The 19,618-nt window shown below is 49.4% G+C and overlaps 1 protein-coding gene across 1 annotated transcript in view; it reads left to right on the top strand.

Annotated features, from left to right (window-relative positions):
* The window catches only part of SRPK1 (SRSF protein kinase 1), a 353,882-nt gene that overhangs the window by 272,986 nt on the left and 61,278 nt on the right, over positions 1-19,618 (top strand). The gene's annotated exons all lie outside the window — the stretch shown is intronic.

Here is a 19,618-nt window from a genome sequence, read left to right as displayed (position 1 = left end):
CGACTTAGTCGGCGGCTTTGCCATCTAGAAAACTTCCGTTGACGACGGCTTCGTCGACGAGCTTACCGTCGACGATGGATTCATCGAAGTCCGCTTCATCGGCGGCCATTTCAGCACCGTCCACGATAACGTCGACGGCACCGTCAACGGTGGCACCATCTTCATTTGCTTCGTTGCCTCTAGTGCCTTTACCTTCTTCAGTTTCTGCTTCTGTCGGCACCGATCTTCCACACCATCGCCGACCAACGCCATGCCACCAGTTTTCTGCTCCTAATCCGCAGCCTCCGTCACCTATGTTTGCTACTACCTCTGAGCCCGACTCGGACTCTGGTAATGATGTCGATGACACTTTTGGGGCGGCCCACAGTCCGTCTGATCTTATCATCAAATGTCAAGATTCCGGCAGTGACGACGAAGGCGGCGACCAGGAGTTGAGGAACAGTTCGTCCAAGTTCCAATGGCTACTTTGCCTTTGATTTCAAATCTCCAGCATATGCTGGACGACTACAACCGGCGTTTTCCACCAACGCCGCGAGGTACTCCTAGACCATCACCTGCTGCGACATGCGACCGCTCCGCCAACGGTTCCGCCACCTTTGCCATCAATGCCTTCACCCCAGGTTCAAATGTCGGTTAAGATTCACACAACTGTGTATCCACAGGATACGGATGAAGAGGCGATTCCAAAACGGGTGGACGGAGAGGTCCACGATGACACTGATAATGATGATGCCTCAACCGGCATGGCAGAGTGGGACAACTAACAAATGCAGACGCCCTCCCCTCCGCCAGGAGAATCTGGAGATCCCCTCCAGTAGATATTGCCAGTTTTCATCTGTTGATGGATAGAGCGGCTCAGCGCTTTAAATTACCATGGACACAGAGAGAGGAAGACTGTTTCCTCTGCGATTTCAAAAATCAGCCTTTCAAACAAGTCCCACGATTCCAATAATCGATTTTATATGGAAGGAGGGAGTTAAGCTCATGCAGGCTCCGAATTCGTTACCTGCCCAAGTGCCACACCTTAAGAAGAAATATAAGGCCTCAACTGGTTCACCAGCATGCCTGGTCTCTCACCCTAAGCCGGATTCGGTTGTAACTCAGGCAGTACAGCGTCGGGCCCGTAATCCAGCGTCTCCAATCACCGCACCTCCAGATAGAGAAGGTCGGCGCCTAGTCGCCATCGGACGAAAATTCTCCACCATGGCTTCCACTACAGTACGGGCGGCGAATGCCTTAGCCATTTTGGGCCGCTACGACCGGCAGATGTGGTCGGACATATCTGCCCTAGTCGACCTCATCCCGGACGCTTCCAAAGCTGACGCACAGCAAATCCTCCTGGACGGACAAAGAGCATCTGAAGAGATGATTGACTGCGCAGTCGATATTGCGGGCACTGGTTTCCACCAGCTTGCTAGTGCGGCTGCCTTACGACGCCAGGGTTGGTTGAAGGCCACCTCCTTCCGGCAGGAAGTTCAATCCAAGATCCTTGATATTCTATATGATGGTGAATCGCTGTTTGGGTCCCAAATTGACGAAGCTCTAGAGTCCTTTAAGAAGGACACCGATACGGCTAAATCACTGGGCACTTTGCAATTTCGGAAACAGCCATTTCGGGGTGCACGCGGACGCGGCACTTTTTCCACTTTTCGAGGAGGACAATCTCAATATCGCTCCTACAATCAGAGCAACCAACGTTACTCTTCCAATCAACAGCAATCAAATCGACAACAGTCCTCAAAGCCCTATAGGGGAAAGTCATCCTATCGGGGATCCACTCCCAAACGCCAATGACTTTTGTCATCCCCAAAGTGTTGGAGGTCGAATCTCTCTGTTTTATTCTCAGTGGTCCTCCATCACCTCGGACCGCTGGATTTTGGACATTGTGCTGAAAGGTCATACCTTAGAGTTTGTCAAGAATCCTCCTCATACTCCACCGTCTGGCCCGCTCCTCCCCATCTCAAGGAGCTTTACCATCAAGTCGGTCTTCTTGTTCAGAAAGGTGCAGTCGAAGTGGTTCCAGTGTCTCCGAGAGGAGAGGGTTTTACTCTAGTTTCTTCCTCATACTCAAGAAGGCGGGAGATTGGCGACCAATTCTGGATTTGAGGGCTCTCAACAGATACCTAAAGAGCCAATCTTTCTGCATGCTGACACTACTGGAGATTCTGCGTCTTCTGGCCAGTGGGTATTTCATGACCACCATAGACCTTCAGGACGCATACTTTCATGTCCCAATTCTCCAACAGCATCGAATGTACCTGCGCTTCAGGGTGGGGCAGACACATTATCAGTTCAAGGTGTTGCCTTTCGGACTCCGCTCCGCCCCTCGTGTGTTCACAAAGGCGTTGGCTCCTGTGGTGGCTCACCTACGCCTCCGAGGCGTCCAATTTTTCCATACTTGGACGATTGCCTCCTCAAGTCTCAATCACGCCATCAACTGAGCCAAGACACTCGTCTTTGTCAAAATGTGTTTCAATCCCTCGGCTTGGCCATCAATGTCGACAAGTCACAGTTTGCACCAGCGCAAACCAGGAATTTCTTGGGAGCGATCTTAGACACAATGCTTTCAAAGGCGTTCGTTTCACACGAACGACAACAGAAAATCCTCCGCCTGGTGTCTTATTCGATCAAGGCAGTCCGTTTCTGTCCGGACATTAAAGTCCTTTCTGGGGATGGCATCATCTTGTATTGCACTGATCCCACATTGCAGACTGCGGACTCGTACCATTCTAGAGGAACTGGACGTACAGTGGCGTCAGGTCTCCGGATCTTTCAACGACCAAGTGGCGGTTACAGCTCGCATGAGAAAGGGTCTGTGCTGGTGGGCACAGCCGACCAACCTGGTGACTGGAACATCCTTCCTCGTCAACGCACCAGATCTCGCGCTCACAACGGATGCCTCTCTGGACGGCTGGGGTGCTCCTCTTCAAGGTCTCTCCATCAAGGGCAAATGGTCTCCACCCCAACGCTCTTGGCATATCAACAGGCTAGAGTTGATGGCGATCTTTCTGGGACTCAAGTCGTTTCTTCCTGTAATTCAAGGGGAGTCGGTGCTTATTCAAAAGGACAATACCACCAGCATACACTATTTGAACAACAGGGAGGGACCAAGTCTCAACGCTTGTCTCAATTGGCTCAGTCGATTTGGGATTGGGCTCTCCATCATCAGATAACCTTGACGGCGGTGCATCTGCCGGGCGTTTCAAACATCCTGCCAGACTCCCTCAGCAGGCCCACATCGTCGACACACGAATGGGAGCTGCATCAACCGACTCTGGATCTTGTGTTTCACCGATGGGGTCGCCCATCTCTAGACCTCTTTGCAACACCAGAGAATCGGAAATGCCCGTCTTACGCAGGTTGGCATCCCCACTCTGGATCGTGCGGCAATGCCCTTTTGATCGATCGGTGCGATCTATTCGCTTACGCCTTTCCGCCGATCCCGTTAGTACCACGGGTGCTGTGGAAGATGCGGAGGCAGCCCTGCCACATTCTATTGATCGCCCCTCGATGGCCCAGACAGGCGTGGTTCTCTGAGTTTATCTTTCTTTCCCAGTGCGCGCCCATTCCTCTTCGTCCTCGTCCAGACCTCCTGACGATGTACAGGGGCCAGGTTTGCCATCCAGATCCATCCACTCTACAATTGTCTGCATGGAACCTGAGTACCTTGAGTTCGCAAACTTAAATATCTCGCAAGACTGCAGAGAGATCCTCGCTCATGCTAGGGCTCCGTCTACCATCAAAACGTACAAACTCAAGTGGAAGAGATTTTGTCATCGGTGCTTGGCAGCAAATGTCCATCCAGTCCATTCTACTCTGGAGCAGCAGCTTCCGTTCTTTTTGAGTCTAGCTCAATCTAGACTCTTGCATACTACCTTGAGGGTTTTCCTAGCTGCAATCTCTCGCTTCCGGCAAGATGGCTCCTCCTCCCTCTGCTCGTCCAGGATTATCCGCCAGTTTTTCAAAGGGCTTTTCTGGAAGTTCCCGCCTACTCGGCGCCCTCCTCCACCGTGGCATCTCAATGTTGTTCTGTCGCAACTTATGAAATCACCATTTGAGCCCATCCATAGGGCGGACATTAAGTTCCTCACCTGGAAGGTTGTTCTTCTTCTTGCTCTGATCTCATCTCGTCGTGTGAGTGACCTCCACGCCTTTACTATCAAACCGCCTTATCTTCAATTCAAACCTGACGGCGTGGTGCTTCGAACCAGCCCATCTTTACTACCTAAGGTGCTTACGGACTTTCATCTAAATGAACCTGTGTTCTTGAAAACTTTCTTCGCTGAGCCCAAGTCTCTGGCTGAGCAGCGATTGCATTCCTTGGACATCAAACGATGCCTTAAATTTTACATTAGCAGAACTGCTTCCTTCTGCAGGTCTGACCAACTGTTCATTGCTTATGGACGACTGCGTCGGGGGCATCCAGTTACCAAACCAACGATTGCCCGTTGGATTTCTTTGGCCATTACCTTCTGCCATCAACAGGCTGGCAAGCCTTTGCAGTCTTCGGTGAGGGCTCATTCTACAAGGTCTATGTCTTCATCCACCGCCCTGTTTGCTGGTGTGCCACTTCATCAGATCTGCCGTGCAGCGACATGGTCCAGCAGGCACACCTTCACCAAGCATTACTGCTTGGACGCCATCAATGAGGCGGATACCGCAGTGGGACAGGCAGTACTTCATCATCTTTTCAAATAAGGTGAGCCTCTGTTCCCTCCACCTTTCTATTTTTTCAATGATTGCTATTTAAGCTTCCATGACTGTATTACTACTGTCTTCGAGCTTTTCCATGCTGTGCTTAGCAATCTCATTGGAGGTTACTGCTCTCTATTCTATTCAAGCATGTGAATCTATGAAAGACACCCCTAATACTGGAGAAGAACAATTGTTACTTACCTGTAAACAGGTGGTTCTCCAGTATTGGTGTCTTTCATAGATTCACATGCGACCCACCCTCCTCCCCTCAGAGGCTCTCTTCTCCTCATACACTCTGGGTCACTTTGGTGCTACGAAAATCTGAGGGCTTGAGCTTCTGAGGAGAAGGTTCTAGAGGGTGCTGGCGCCTGATTGGCTGTAGTTTGGACTACATAATGACAGTGATATGTTACAAGTGTTTTCTTTCTCTATCATGCATTCCTATGGAGGAACTATTTTAGAGGTTTCAGTTACGTATTTACTTCTAGTTTTTTCTGATGTTATGTTCTCACATACATATATGTTCGAGGCATGTGGGCTGCTGAATTCATATCTGTGCATAGATCGCCGCCTAGTGTTGGGTCCGGATGATTGCACATTGTTGTCCTGGAAGAGTCTTCGAAGTATCACAAGATAGATGGCTCCTCCCCTGGACTACAGTGCGCATGGGCATCGACTCCATCCTCAGATTGTTTTTTTCCGCCATTGGGTTCGGATTCATATTTGTTAACTCAAGTTCGGAATCAATAAAAAACTTTCTTTTTGACCAAAAGGCCTTTAGTTATCGTCGGTCTTGTCTTGCGATCGGTGCCCAGTTCTGTTCCAGCTCAGTTCCCGAGCCGGACATCCAGAGGAGCCGCGTGGCTTTTCGGCACTGAAAGCCCGGTCGACGCCAGAGGCCTTATCGACGAACCATCATGGAACGGAGCCCGTTCAAAAGATGTCCCATGTGCAACTCGAAATATCCTCACATCGACGTCCACCCGGTGTGCCACAAGTGCCTGTCGCCGGATCACGATGAAGCCAGCTGTATGGCTTGTTCTCGTTTCCGCTCCAAGAAGACGATTCGACTTCAACGAGCAGCGCGCATGGAGGCCCAGCAGACGGCACCTGACCCGGTGAACATTTTCGATACCGAGGAGGATGAGTGAGTCGAGCAGGAAGTTCGAGAGAACCTGTCTTATCCTGCATCGGAGATCGACTCCAGCTACGACGCTGATATTAAAATGGTCGATAATGAAGACGTCGTCTACGAGGTAGGAGACGACGATGGGGCCTTTGGGCCGTGGAAGATAGCTCGAGCGAGGAGCTAGGCCCAACCGTTGATACGGGGGCCGAGACACTTAATAAGGCTCAGGTCGAGGGATCGCCACATGGGCTTACCCAAGATCTTACACTTGATTCTACAGCCTCACCTCAAGGCCCGGCTTCGGACACTTCTAAGGAGCCACAGGTTGACCGATCGAAAGTTTAAGCATCGGTGTCTACGCAACCGAAAGTACTGGAGGCGAAATCGAAACCAAAAGTGCGTATTGCTTTGGTCGGCTCGAAGACCTCTGAACTATCGGCACCGACTAAGCATAAAGGTGTTATCGACCCGGTGAGGTTGCTAAAGGCTGTCAAGCCGAAGACTGGGACACCGAAAAAACTGGTCAAGGACGTCGACCCGAAAAAATCGGCGCCGAAGGCCGTCGACACAGACCAAGGACTCGGAGCTCAGAAGGTTCTCGATCCTCCGCGTCGACCAGACAAGGCTAAGAGCGGTAAGAACCTAGAGTCCACGCCTGGCGGTGGCTCGAAGGAACCCGTCGAGTCGACGCAGCCGTCCGCCTCCTTTTCGAAGCAGGTGTCGGAATCGCTGAAACGAATTAAGGAGAAGGCTTCAACTGTCGGACCGAAGGATACTCCACCAACGAAGCCTGTCAGTAAACCTCATAAATCGTCGGCGCCCATCCAGTTCACACTGCCGCCGAAAGTGGTACCTAAGGCCTTCGCCCCTAAGACGGCCGTTGAAGCGTCCAAGAAGGTGTCCACGGGGCCGAAGCCCACAACTGCGATAGTGGTCACAAAGCATCGACAACCTCCGCTTGAAGAGCAGTCTGAACAATTCATCGACGCAGACACGGGTAGACTTTAGATTTACAAACGAAAGATCGCCCCGGAACAGCCTATGGAGTCATACAAAATTCCATTAAAAAAGAAAAAGGATTCGACTACATCACCCAGTCTTATCGAACCTATATCACCACATGGACAGGACACTGCTCCTATCTCGCCCACTTACTCGGATGTGAAGACGGGGGAAGGTGACAATGAGGAGTGCAATTATCCTATAGACCAGCGGTCTTCAATCTGTGGGGCGCGACCCCCAGGGGGGTCGTGGAGTCCTTGGAAGGGGGTCGCAGATTCTGCAGAGTGCAGTTCCTGGCATTGGGCTGAGGGTGCTCACGGCGGAGGCCTAATTCACACCGAGGTGTGAAAAACATCAACGCCTCATTAACAAGTAAAAGGTCTTTTAAAGATCTGTCAAGTACTTGGGTGTGACTGTGTGTGTGTCCCTGAAGCTGTTACAGCCGGGCTCACATACACGAGCTGGGGGGGAGGCTGGGGGAGTGGCTGTAGTGTAGCCCTTTGAGTTCAATGGATGTTGTGCACCTGGAGCTGTGGGTCCCGTGACACGCCCCCCGCCCCCAGCAGGGAGGCACAGAGATGCCCTCCCATGAGTGGGAATGAAGGAAGATGACGCAGAGAGATACTGGTCCCCCCATGAGCGAGGCACAGAAAAGGTGGGTGGATGAATGGATGAAAGGCTTGAAGGATGGATGGATGTGTGAAAAGGTGGGTGGATGAATGAAAGGGTGGATGGATGGATGAATGATGGATGTATGGATGGAAGGATGAAAGGGTGGATGGATGGATGAAGGATGGATGGATGGGAGGATGAAAGGGTGGATGGATGAAGGATGTATGTATGGATGGATGGGAGGATAAAAGGGTGGATGGATGAAGGATGGATGGATGTATGTATGGATGGGAGGATGAAAGGGTGGATGTATGTATGGATTGATAAAAGGCTGCATGGATGAATGATGCATGGATGGATGTGTGAAAAGCTGGGGGGATGAATGATGGGTGGATGGATGAAAGGGTAGGTGGATGGATGGATGGATGAAAGGGTGGATGGATGTATGGATGGGAGGATGAAATGGTGGATGGATGAAGGATGGATGTATGGATGGGAGGATGAAAGGGTGGATGGATGTATGAATGGATAAAAGGTTGCATGGATGAATGATGGATGGATGGATGTGTGAAAAGGTGGGTGGATGAATGATGGGTGGATGGGTAAAGGATGGGTGAATGGATGGATGATAGATGTATGGATGGATGGATGTGTGAAAAGGTGGGTGGATGAATGAGTGGATGAATGATGGATGTATGAATGGAAGGATGAAAGGGTGGATGGATAAAGGATAGATTGGTGAAGGATAGATGTATGGATGGAAGAATGGATGGATGGATGGATGAAAGGATGGATGAAAGGGTGGATGGATGAATGAAGGATGGATGAATGTGTGAAAAGGTGGGGGGATGAATGATGGGTAGATGGATGAAAGGGTGGCTGGATGGATGAAAGGGTGGATAGGGGAAGGATGGATGTATGGATGGGAGGATGAAAGGGTGGGTGGATGAAGGATGTGAAGATGAAGGATGGGAAGATGAAAGGGTGGATGGATGTATGAATGGATAAAAGGTTGCATGGATGAATGATGGATGGATGTGTGAAAAGGTGGGTGGGTGAATGATGGGTGGATGGAAGGAAGGGTGGATGGGTAAAGGATGGATGTATGGATGGAAGGATGAAAGGGTGGATGGATGAAGGATTGATGTATGGATGGAAGGATGAAAGGGTGGATGGATGTGTGAAAGTGTGGGTGGATGAATGATGGAGGGATGTGATGAGGTCTAACAGGCGCATTTATGGTTGTCAAAAGTTGATGATGAGGAGTACCAGTTTTTAGAAACTTTTGTCGGAAGGGGGTCCTTACGCCTAAAAAGGTTTTACAAGGGGGTCTTGGCATCAAAAAGTTTGAAGACCTCTGCTATAGACACTGATCCTGAAGATCACAATGAACCCTGGGCAGACGCTGCTGACGCAGGAGACCCACACACTGCCCCAGACAGTCACGTGTATGCTGTAAAAACCTCGCCTACTGAAGACTCCGCGGCATTTAATGCACTTATTGAAAGGGCAGCCAAAAATCATGATGTCCAGCTCCATGCTGACCCTATTGAAGTGGATTTTTTGTTTGACACCTTTTCCACCTCAGAAAGAACTGTCAAGACTCTGCAAATGCTAAAGGGTGTCTTAAAACATGCTGGAGACATTTTTAAAGAGACCACGAGGGCCAGGGTAATAAACCCCATGTAGGAGGGTGGATACCTGACTATGGTTGCCCCCAACTTTTTGCCTGGTGTTTTGCTGGTTTTCTGGCTTAGTTGACCTGGGACCCTGCTAGTCAGGGCCTCAGGCCTACTGCTCTCTCTGTAAAATAGATTCCATGTACCTTAGGTACATATCTAATTGGATACTGAGTCACCTTATCAGTCCCTGTACAGTGTACCTTAGGTACCCAGGGCATAGGTGCACCCAGGGCCTACCAGGGGCTGCAGCATGTATTATGCCACCCCAGGCTGGCCATCTAAATCTGACACAACTGGCTGCACGACAGCTGGGGCAAGGTGGTGTAATCACCCTTTGCTTTAGATATAGTATACCTATATCTAACCCTAAAATGGACACATGTATTCCTATCAGTCACTCCTATGGCAGGCCTTAACAATCCTGAAGGCAGAGTGCTTGGAATCATGTGATATGGAGCTCTGGCATGAGCTGAGCCCGTTTGCAGCTTGCGGAACCAAGTCCTAATAGCTGTTCCATGATAACGCATACCATATACTCTTAAGTGCATTATAATCCTCGCGGTTATTTGCCAACTCTGGTATCGCTTTATCAAAACATGTCGAGTAAGGTGTCATACGAATTGGGATACTAACCCCTCGCCAATTCTGGCGACGGGGTTAGCATTCCACCCTTCTAGAGGGACACGACATGGATGTAACTGTGAACCCCGGTTAAAGTTAACTCGAGCCTCAGCATCACAAAATGGATGCTGCCACCACAGACACAAGTCTGACCTCCTGCTGCTGGGAGTCCTTCCATCGAGGAGAGCTCGGAAAAAGGGTTTCCTGTCAGGGGCGGTGCTAGCACCATCCCAGACAGGGTTTTGTGTATCCTAGGTAGGCAGGGCTGAATAGGAAGGTGACTGCAAGTGGCACCCCGGTGCTCACTGTGCATATGCCGGCTTGAACCAGTTCCAGGGGCACACAAGCCCCTGAGCTGGGGAAAGTCGGGAGAGGGGTGTAACCACCCCCCTTCCTGGTCCCACCCATGGGCAGGACCTAGTCGCATACCAGCCCCTTTCTTTAGAATAAAGGTGGAAGCGGGGACCCTTCCAAATGAGATCATCTTTGAATCCTGAAACTACTTTCTACGAAAGGAACTCAAGACTTCTTCTCAAGATTTCTCCCTTGTGACTAAGGAGTAGTCACCCTGCAGCAGCAGGCACCAACTAAGTATCTTGCGGTTTGCTGAAACGTCCTTCCTCCAGAACCAGACTGCCCAGCTCGACGAGACCCGGACTCCCTGCCCTCTCTGACCTCAACCTGCCTCTACAGCACAGCTGAGAACCGTGGGTGTGACGAGACCAGAGGACCCGGCGATCATCAGACCCAGCACGACACTGAACCAGCACGACCACCGAGGGACCCTCGAGTGGGTGCAGAGAAGCCCCAACCCCAAGCAGCAAGAGCACCGAAGTCCAGCCCCCCAGCATCCACCAGATCTGCGTGGGGCCCTTTTGCATCTGTGTCGCTTGCCACGTTGTCCGGTCACTTGCCCGTTGGCTAGTGACCCTCCAGACGACGTCCTACGTTTGTTTCACCGCTGGTCTTGCTCCTCTAGACTGGCCCTAGTCTCCTGAAGGGGACCTTCCTCGGACCCTCCTGGTCCACTCAAGACGCCATTTTGTGTCGCCACGTGGGCTTGCCATAGCCACGGCTTGTTGCCTCTTTCACCGGATCCAGCATCGCCAGCAGCAGACATCCGACGTGGGACAGCTCGCAGACCTCCAGCCTGGTCGACATCAGCGCCCTGGTCCGTGCAGCAGCAGAATCCAGTGTCACCTTTTCACCTGGCTGAGTGACCTCGTCCGGTGCCATCCTGGTGCCCACCTAATCACTGGCTAGTGATTCAGAACTTGGTCCCCTCTGCTTACAGATATCCTTCTTCACTGATCCAGTCCTTGGATCAGCCCGGAACATCTTCACTGGTCGCCTGCCAGCAACTTACACTTCAGGCTCCTGGTTCGTCAACGAGGATTCCCGACGACACTTGAACCCTATGCAGCCGCAGCCCCTGGGCTAGGTAAACAGAGTACCACAGTGCTCCAGCGTAGATCCACTCTCTAAGTGTCTAGATCCACTTTCGTTTTTGACCTACCTAGTCGGGTTCGCCCGAGAACACTAACTTTGCATTTACTAGCATCCATAGACTTTGTCCCGCATTACGCGTGAGAGTTCCCACTCTGCACACGACGTCCCTAGGCCTCCTGCTTCTAATCTAAGGGTTCAGCATTGTAGGCCCAGCGATTCTAAAGTCTCTGAGAGTAGTACTTACCTGCTAGTAACTTTGCATTCCACTTGTGTAGTATATGGTTTTCCGTGCCCCTCGGGCATTTATGTAAATTGTGCGACTTTCAGTATTTCTTTAAGAGTTTTGTATTGTGCTTAGCACCCTGTCCTCATAAAGAGTCCAGGGTTGTTGTGTTATAAATAAATATCCTTTTATTTTCATAACAACTTGTGTGGTGTCCTTTCACTTGGTGTTCAAGGGGTATATGTGATGGTATAACAGCTGGCTTAACACGCCCTCTAGAGTTTAGCCTAAAGACTGCTCTTGTCCATGCTACTAGGATAGCTGGTCTATAAGGTTGACTTACAACCAATCATCATTAAGGGTCGTTTGGTATGATACATAGTGATCACTAGAATAGTGAGCACTGCATATCAGGCCAACTTCTCACACCCCAGAATTGAGAAAAAGTACAAACCGGCGCCTGGGGACCCTACCTACATCAAGGGACAGTTGCCGTTGGACTCTGTGGTTGTCTCCAATACCCGGAAGAGGGCAAACTCGCAAACAACGGGTGATGCTCCTCCCCCTGACAAAGAATCTAAAGTGCTAGAAGCATCAGGGAAAAGGGTGGCAGCTCAAGCGGCCAATATCTGGCGCATTTCCAACACTCAGGCACTCTTAGCCAGATATGACAGGGCCCATTACGATACACTTGAGACCCTGTTACAACACTTGCCAGATGAATATAAGGAGGCAGCGGAGATGCTCATACAGGAAGGGAAGCTTATATCAAATGCATGTATCATGTGTGCACTGGACGCAGCAGACACCGCAGCAGAGCCATTAACACAAGTGTGATGTTACGGCGACATGCCTGGCTGAGAATCTCCGGTTTCAAGCCAGAGATACAAACCACCATACTAAATCAGCCTGTAAACCCTGATCACTTATTTGGACCAGAGGTGAACACCACCTTGGAAAAGATCAAAAAGGACACTGAGACTGCAAAGTCTATGGGGGCTCTCCAGTCGCAGCAGTTCAGGGGTGGTTCTTTTCGTCGCTCAAACAATAGAGAAGTTTCCAGAGGCCAGCTGTCCCAGCAAACACAGTACAGTAAAGGTGGCGCGCAAACCACCTACACCAAACAAGGTAGAGGTGGCTATCGTGGAAACAGCGCCATGGGCAGAGGTCATGGAAACCGCTCCCGATCCTCCGCCACTAACAAACAGTGACGCCTTGTCACTGCCCCCCGACCATACAACACCGGTCGGGGGGAGACTACAGCGGTTCCTGCCAGTCTGGAAATCCATCACTACAGAGAGGTTGGTCAGGAAGCTTATCCAGTACGGTTATTGTCTGGAGTTAACATCCACTCCACCCAACATACCCCCAAGACACCGTCCTATGTCCACAGAGCATTTGCACTTATTGCAGCAGGAGGTAGTCCTCATGCTACAAAAAGGAGCAATCGAGCTCGTGCCTGTGGAAGAAAGAGGTACAGGAGTGTACTCGTTGTACTTCTTGATCCCAAAAACCCTTTAAACCTTCGCCTACAGTTTGTTAATATTAATGGCACAGTGACGCAGTGCTCCCCGGTTTAAGGGACAAAACTAGGGCATTATGGTCGCTGTCAAACCTTTCAATGACCCTAAATTCATACAGACTGTCCCAGTGCCTAGCCTCAATAAAAATATAATTGATTACTGAGGTCTCAGACCCATACTGGACCTCAGACCCCTAAACCAGTACATTCTATCAGAACACTTTCACATGCTAACATTGCAGCAGGTTCTACCGTTACTCGGTCAGGGAGATTTCCTCGCAACATTAGATCTGAAGGATGCATATTTTCATATTCCGCTACACCCGTCACACAGAAAATACCTCAGGTTCACCGTTCAGAATCAGCATTATCAATTCAAGGTCCTCCCTTTCGGAGTGACAACGGCATCCAGGGTGTTTACAAAGTGCCTGGCGACAGTGGCTGCACACCTACGGAGACAAAACGTTCACGTCTACCCTTATCTGGACGACTGGCTTATCCAAGCAAAGTCGGCCAAGCAGTGTGCGGCCCACATGTCCCACACCATTCACCTTCTTTACGATCTGGGATTCTCACGGAGTTATCCAAAGTCCCACCTTCAGCCCGCCCATGTACGGCAGTATCTGGGCGCGACAATAGATACTCTGGCAGCCAAAGCACAGCCGAATTCAGTGAGGATGAACTGCATTCAATCGCTGATACAAAAATTCAGACCGCAGCACTCGCTTTCAGCACGAGTGTTCATGCAGTTGATAGGCATGATGGCCTCCTGCATCTTCATAGTCCCGCACGCGAGACTACATATGCGTCCGCTTCAGGAGTGCTTGGCACGTCAGTGGAATCAGGCTCACGGACAGTTGAAAGACCTAGTGTTGGTGACCGGTCGTGCATACAACTCTGCTTTGGTGGAATCCACAAAACCTTTGCAGGGGCTAACCGTTCCAGGAGCCTGTGCCACAGATCATTCTGACAACGGACGCATCTCTCCAGGGATGGGGAGCTCATGTACTCCACTACACAGTGCAGGGACTATGGACAACGCAGCAAAAGAAGATGCACATCAACCTTCTAGAACTGATGGCTATCTTCATGGCGATAAAAGCATTCAAAGTACATCTGTGCAACAAGGTCGTGTTGATCCGGACGGACAACATGACGGCCATGGATTACATTCAGAAGCCGGGAGGTACACACTCTCCACAGTTGTCTCATCTGGCTCAGAGCATGTGGAAGTGGGCCATTCAGAGGAACATCTTCCTCATGGCGGAACACCTCCCGGGCAAGGACAATCAGATGGCGGACCTGCTCAGCAGGCACAGCTACCAAATGCACGAGTGGGAGAAACATCCATCAGTACTCCACCTGTACTTCCAGCAGTGGGGTCATCCAGAGATAGACCTGTTCGCCACAAAGGAAAATGCCAAAGCTTTGCCGCCAGGTTTCCACACCCACAGTCGCAGGGCAATGCGATATGGATGAACTGGTCACGCATATTTGCGTACACTTTCCCCACTACCTCTAATACCGCTGGTGGCATGCAAGCTGAAGCAACACTCGATGACACTCATCCTGGTTGCTCCGACGTGGGCACGCCAACCATGGTACACCACGTTTCTAGAACTATCCGAGGTACCGCATCAAAGGCTGCACCTCACACCAGGCTTTTGGCGCAGAGCCATGGCGACATTCAGCATCCAGATCCGCAACAGCTCAACCTGGCGATCTGGCTCCTGAGGTCTTAGAATTTGGCTACCTCAACTTGCCTCCCGACTGTATGGATATCATAAGAGAGGCAAGAAAGCCCACCACCAGAGCATGCTATGCTGCAAAATGGAAGCGGTTTGTCATTTATTGTGCAGACCACAACATCAACCCGCTAGACGCATCTACTCACAACATCATTTGTTATCTGTTACATCTATACAAATGCAATCCGGCCTATGCTTCCATTTGTATACATTTGTCCGCAATAGCAGCCATGCCTGCCATCAAAGCTTTTCTGGAGGGACTCAAACGAGTTATTCCTCCACGACACCCACCAGCACCTGTATGGAACCTAAATGTGGTCCTCACCAGACTGATGGGTCCACCTTTTGAGCATCTACACTCATGCGAGATACAATTCTTGACATGGAAAGTGGCTTTCCTAATAGCAATCACATCACTGCGACGCGTTAGTGAACTTCAGGCACTAACTATCCAGGAGCCATTCATACAGATTCACTCCAACAGGGTGGTACTCCAACTAACCCTAAGTTTCTGCCTAAAGTGGTTTCACAGTTCCATATCAATCAGACTATAGAACTGCCAGTGTTCTTCCAAAATCCTGAGTCAGTGGCGGAGAGAATGCTCCACAAACTAGACGTCAAAAGAGCTCTAATGTACTACATAGATAGGACCAAAGATTTTCGGAAAACAAAACAACTATTTGTTGCCTTTTCGCCACAACACAAAGGCAGCCCCATTTCCAAGGCAGCTATAACCAGGTGGATTGTTAAGTGCATTCAGATTTGCTATCAAAAAGCCAAGCGCACATTACCGGTTCCCCCAAGGGCCCACTCCACGCAAAAGTTGGGGGCCTCCATGTCTTTCCTTGAAAATATTCCTTCAGAAGACATATGTAGAGCAGCCACAAGGTCTTCCACACACACATGTACAAAACACTACTGCGTAGATGTGCACTCCAAACAGCAAGCAGCTGTAGGGCAGGCTGTTCTAAAAACACTTTTTCAAACTGCTGCAGCTGGCACAGGCAGCCGCCGCTAATGGAGGGACTGCTATGTATTCTATGCACAGATTTGAATTCAGCAGCCCACATGCCTCGAACTGAATATGCTACTTACCAGTAAGCATCTGTTCTTGGCATGTAGGGCTGCTGACATTCATATTGCCCGCCCTCCTCCCCGGCACCTGTAGCGGCTGCAGCACTTAGAATTACTCTTAGCATGATCATCACTTATGGTGTTACACTCCATCTTTGCCACAATGGCTAAAAACAATCTGAGTATGGAGTCGATGCCCATGCGTACTGTAGTCCAGGGGAGGAGCCACCTATCTCGTGATACTTCGAAGACTCTTCCAGGACAACAATGTGCAATCATCCGGACCCAACACTAGGCGGTTTTCTTAGGGAACATTCCCCTAGATGACATCTGCAAAGCAGCAACTTGGTCTACACCACACACCGTCACAAAACACTACTGTGTAGACGTGCAGGCAAAACAACAAGCTAGTGTGGGCCAGGCTTTATTAAGAACACTTTTTCAAACCACTGCAACAGATACAGGTAGCCACTGCTAAAGAGGTAACTTCTGTATAGTCGAACAACTATACGATCTACAGCTCATATGTCTTGAACGGAAAATGCTTCTTACCAGAATGCATCTGTTCTTGGCATGTAGAGCTGTAGATCCGTATAAGCCCACCCGCCTCTCTGGATACCTCTATCTGTTCCAGTATTATTTTACTTAAATACATTACACATGGACATACTTTTCTATTTCTTACAAACTCAATCATAATACTCCATGGCAAAACAATATGGAGATGTAGTCGATGTCCATGCGCACTATTATCCTAAGAAGGAGCCACTGACCTCGTGACCACAAAGACTTCTTCCAAGACAAAAACAAAGAGCAAACATCCAAGCCCAACACCAAACGGCGATCTATGCAAAAGTATAGGAATCTACAGCTCTACATGCCAAGAACAGATGCATACTGGTAAGAAGCATTTTCCTTTCTTACATTTCTGATCGGAGCTCAGTTTGAACCCTTGAGTGGCCACCAGTTGCCGCTTTTGACCGTCGTAATTTTGTTTTTAGTGATCATCACATCCGCTTGGCATATCTGTAACCTGCACATGCGCTGTCTGCCCTTTACACGTTTTTACCCAGACAAGTTGGTTCACAGTCGCTAAAGTAGCTTTCCATCTAGCCCTTTTTCATATGGGATAGTACACCACACTTCCCACATTTTCGCATATCCCATCTCACCGAAATTCAAGAAGTTACATCGTTTCGTAGACTTGTAGGGCAGTCTGCTTTAATATCAACAGGATGGAGTTTAGATCTTACAATTAGCTCTTTGTTAAATATGTGGGCATCAAAAAGGGTAAGGGCGTCCAAAAGAGTATTCTGTTGCAGTAGATCATCCTGTGCATTAGTGTTAGGTATTCCCTTACTAAATGGGAACCATCAGAAGCAATTCGGCCTTCTTCCACTAGCACTCTACTCCGGTATCGCCACCCTACTCCTCAAGAGACTGCAGGCCATACAGAATGCAGGAGCCAGACTTGTACTCAACCTCCCCCCAACTTACCCACATCATCCTCACCTCAGGGACCTCCACTGGCTCCCATCCAGAAGAGATGCCAGTTGAAGCTACTGATGCACGCCTACAGGACCCTTTACAACCAGGGACCAGAATACATCAACCACCGCATGAACTTCCACCAGACACCTGCGCCCCACCTCTCTGGCCCTTGCGCACCCCCCGCATTGGTCGCAGCTGCAGCGGAGCTGGCTCCTTCTCCTACCTCGCTGCCAACTGCCTGCCCCTAAACCTACGAACATCACTCTCCCTAGAGGACTTAAGAAGAGGCGTGAAAACCTGGCTTTTCGACTCATAACCGCTGAACCTCAGCGCCCGGATACCGTCAGGGGTGAAGAGCAGCGCTTTATAAATATTGATTGAATAATTGAGATGGAAGGTATCTTCCTCCACACTGGCTAGAGGAGTGCCTATAGCAAATATGTTTTGCAACGACATGTCACATCAGATTCACCAAGCATTATTGCTTGAATTACGAGGTGATGCGGGATGGCTATTTTGCGTCTACTTTACTGCAGGAAGTTAAAGGAATGACATTTTGCTCATTTGCAGGTTTCTCTGGTCTGACCACTCCCTGAGAGAGAGATCACCTGGGAGAGGTTATTCCTGTTGTGGCTGTTCATAAGGTGGGGAATATTGCCGGTAGGAACTCTGCAGATTACACACTGATCTCACCCACCTCCCTGTTCTGAAGGATGGCCATGGACATCTGATTGTTAATGTTTCAGATTTAGTATGTTGCACCACATTCACTATTGAATTAAGCTGCCCTTTTGTCTGCTTCTAAGGGTCATCAAAAATGTGTTGCAACTGATGTTGAGAGGGAGCCGACGCCACTTACTGGCGCAGGAGAGCTATGTAAAATGTCCATATCAAGTTTGGCTTCTACATATATTTAAAATGTGATATCCACAGGTAAATAGTGTTCACCGGAAAGATCATTACCAAAGTTAAGTAGCTTTTTTCTTTAATCTCACTGTTATGCGATTGGGAGCTTGGATGTGTCCGTCTTCCACAAGTGCTTCCATTATAATGCATCCGTAATTTTGGTCATCACACTTTTTGTCATATTCAGTCATTTATTTTACCCTTGCATTTTATACATTAAGAAGCCTTTATCCAGAATGAGGTTTTACTGGTCATGCCATTTCGCAGATGCTTTTCATACTATGTGAGTCTAAGGCTGACCTGGAGATGGCCGCCCCATTGGCATGTCACTTTTCAAACCTGAATAGCCTGAGCTTAAGATGACCAGTCTCATGACCAGCAGCATAAGGCATGATCTTGTTAGACCTCTGGCATGTATCATGGAGTGAGCTCGTCACGTCTTATGGAGGGACGCTGCTGCCTGTTAGCATGCTTGGTTGCTGCCTTTTCATCCTGCCTGAAGGCGTCGATGCTATTCATCGTCCCCAGCAGCAAAATGAAAGGGAAATGCTTCAGGCATTTGCTTCTCAACCTGCGCTGGACTGCTAGTAAGAATTGCTAAAGCCTATGGATCTTACCTATGAGTCAGAACGCAAGCCAGACCAGTTTGTCTTGCCAGTGCATGTTTCTCCTGATGCAGTCACTAAACGTTGTAAAATGCACAGCATGTGAATCTAGAATAGTTTTACGCTGCATAAAATCAGGTTATCCAGATTTGCTGAAACATATGGCACCAAAACAGTGTTTATTGGAAGAATTTTTCACCGACATTAATCATATTTATCAGTAATTCTATCATCACCACATGTTGAAAACAAAGAGGTGATTACATACAACTCGATATGGCAAGTAGCATAACTAATAGTAAGAGGTCTTTCATGGTGACAGGTTCTCAAAGTCTGTGACTATATAATTTCAAACATGGAAAAAAATGTTTATTAGCAAATCACATGAACTCACTCATTTGTGAACAAGCAAATCTGAAAGAAACAGGTTAGAGTTAGATTCCTTACCTTAGAATATCCCCAGGCGTCAGACAGGATCCGGAAAGTTTTGCGTAGCAGTACCCCTGTGCGTCGGTAGGCGTCGTCTACGGCTCCGTGTCCGTTGTCGGTGTAGTTGGCGCCAGAATGACGTCGTAGGAGTACTTAGACGCCGCCCTCACACGCTGACGTCAGTTCTTCTTTTTTTCCGGGCCAGCAAGCGCAGATCCGGAAAAAGCAGTACTTCTTAGTCACTTTTTGACCAACTTTTTCGATTACTTTTGGATCCTTTTTCAAGTCGGTAGACTATGGGTGCCGATAGGGATGCCCGGGTTCAAACCCTGTGCCGAAGGTAACCACCTGATATCTGTTACCGACCCCCACCGTCTGTGCCTTTATTGCCTTGGGGCCGACCACGACGACAAGTCGTACCCCGATTGCC

This window comes from Lissotriton vulgaris, chromosome 5, assembly GCF_964263255.1.
Source record: "Lissotriton vulgaris chromosome 5, aLisVul1.2, whole genome shotgun sequence".
NCBI classification, from domain to species: Eukaryota; Metazoa; Chordata; class Amphibia; order Caudata; family Salamandridae; genus Lissotriton; species Lissotriton vulgaris.
Note: the sequence above shows the minus strand (reverse complement) of the source record. Positions and strands in the feature narration are given on the sequence as shown.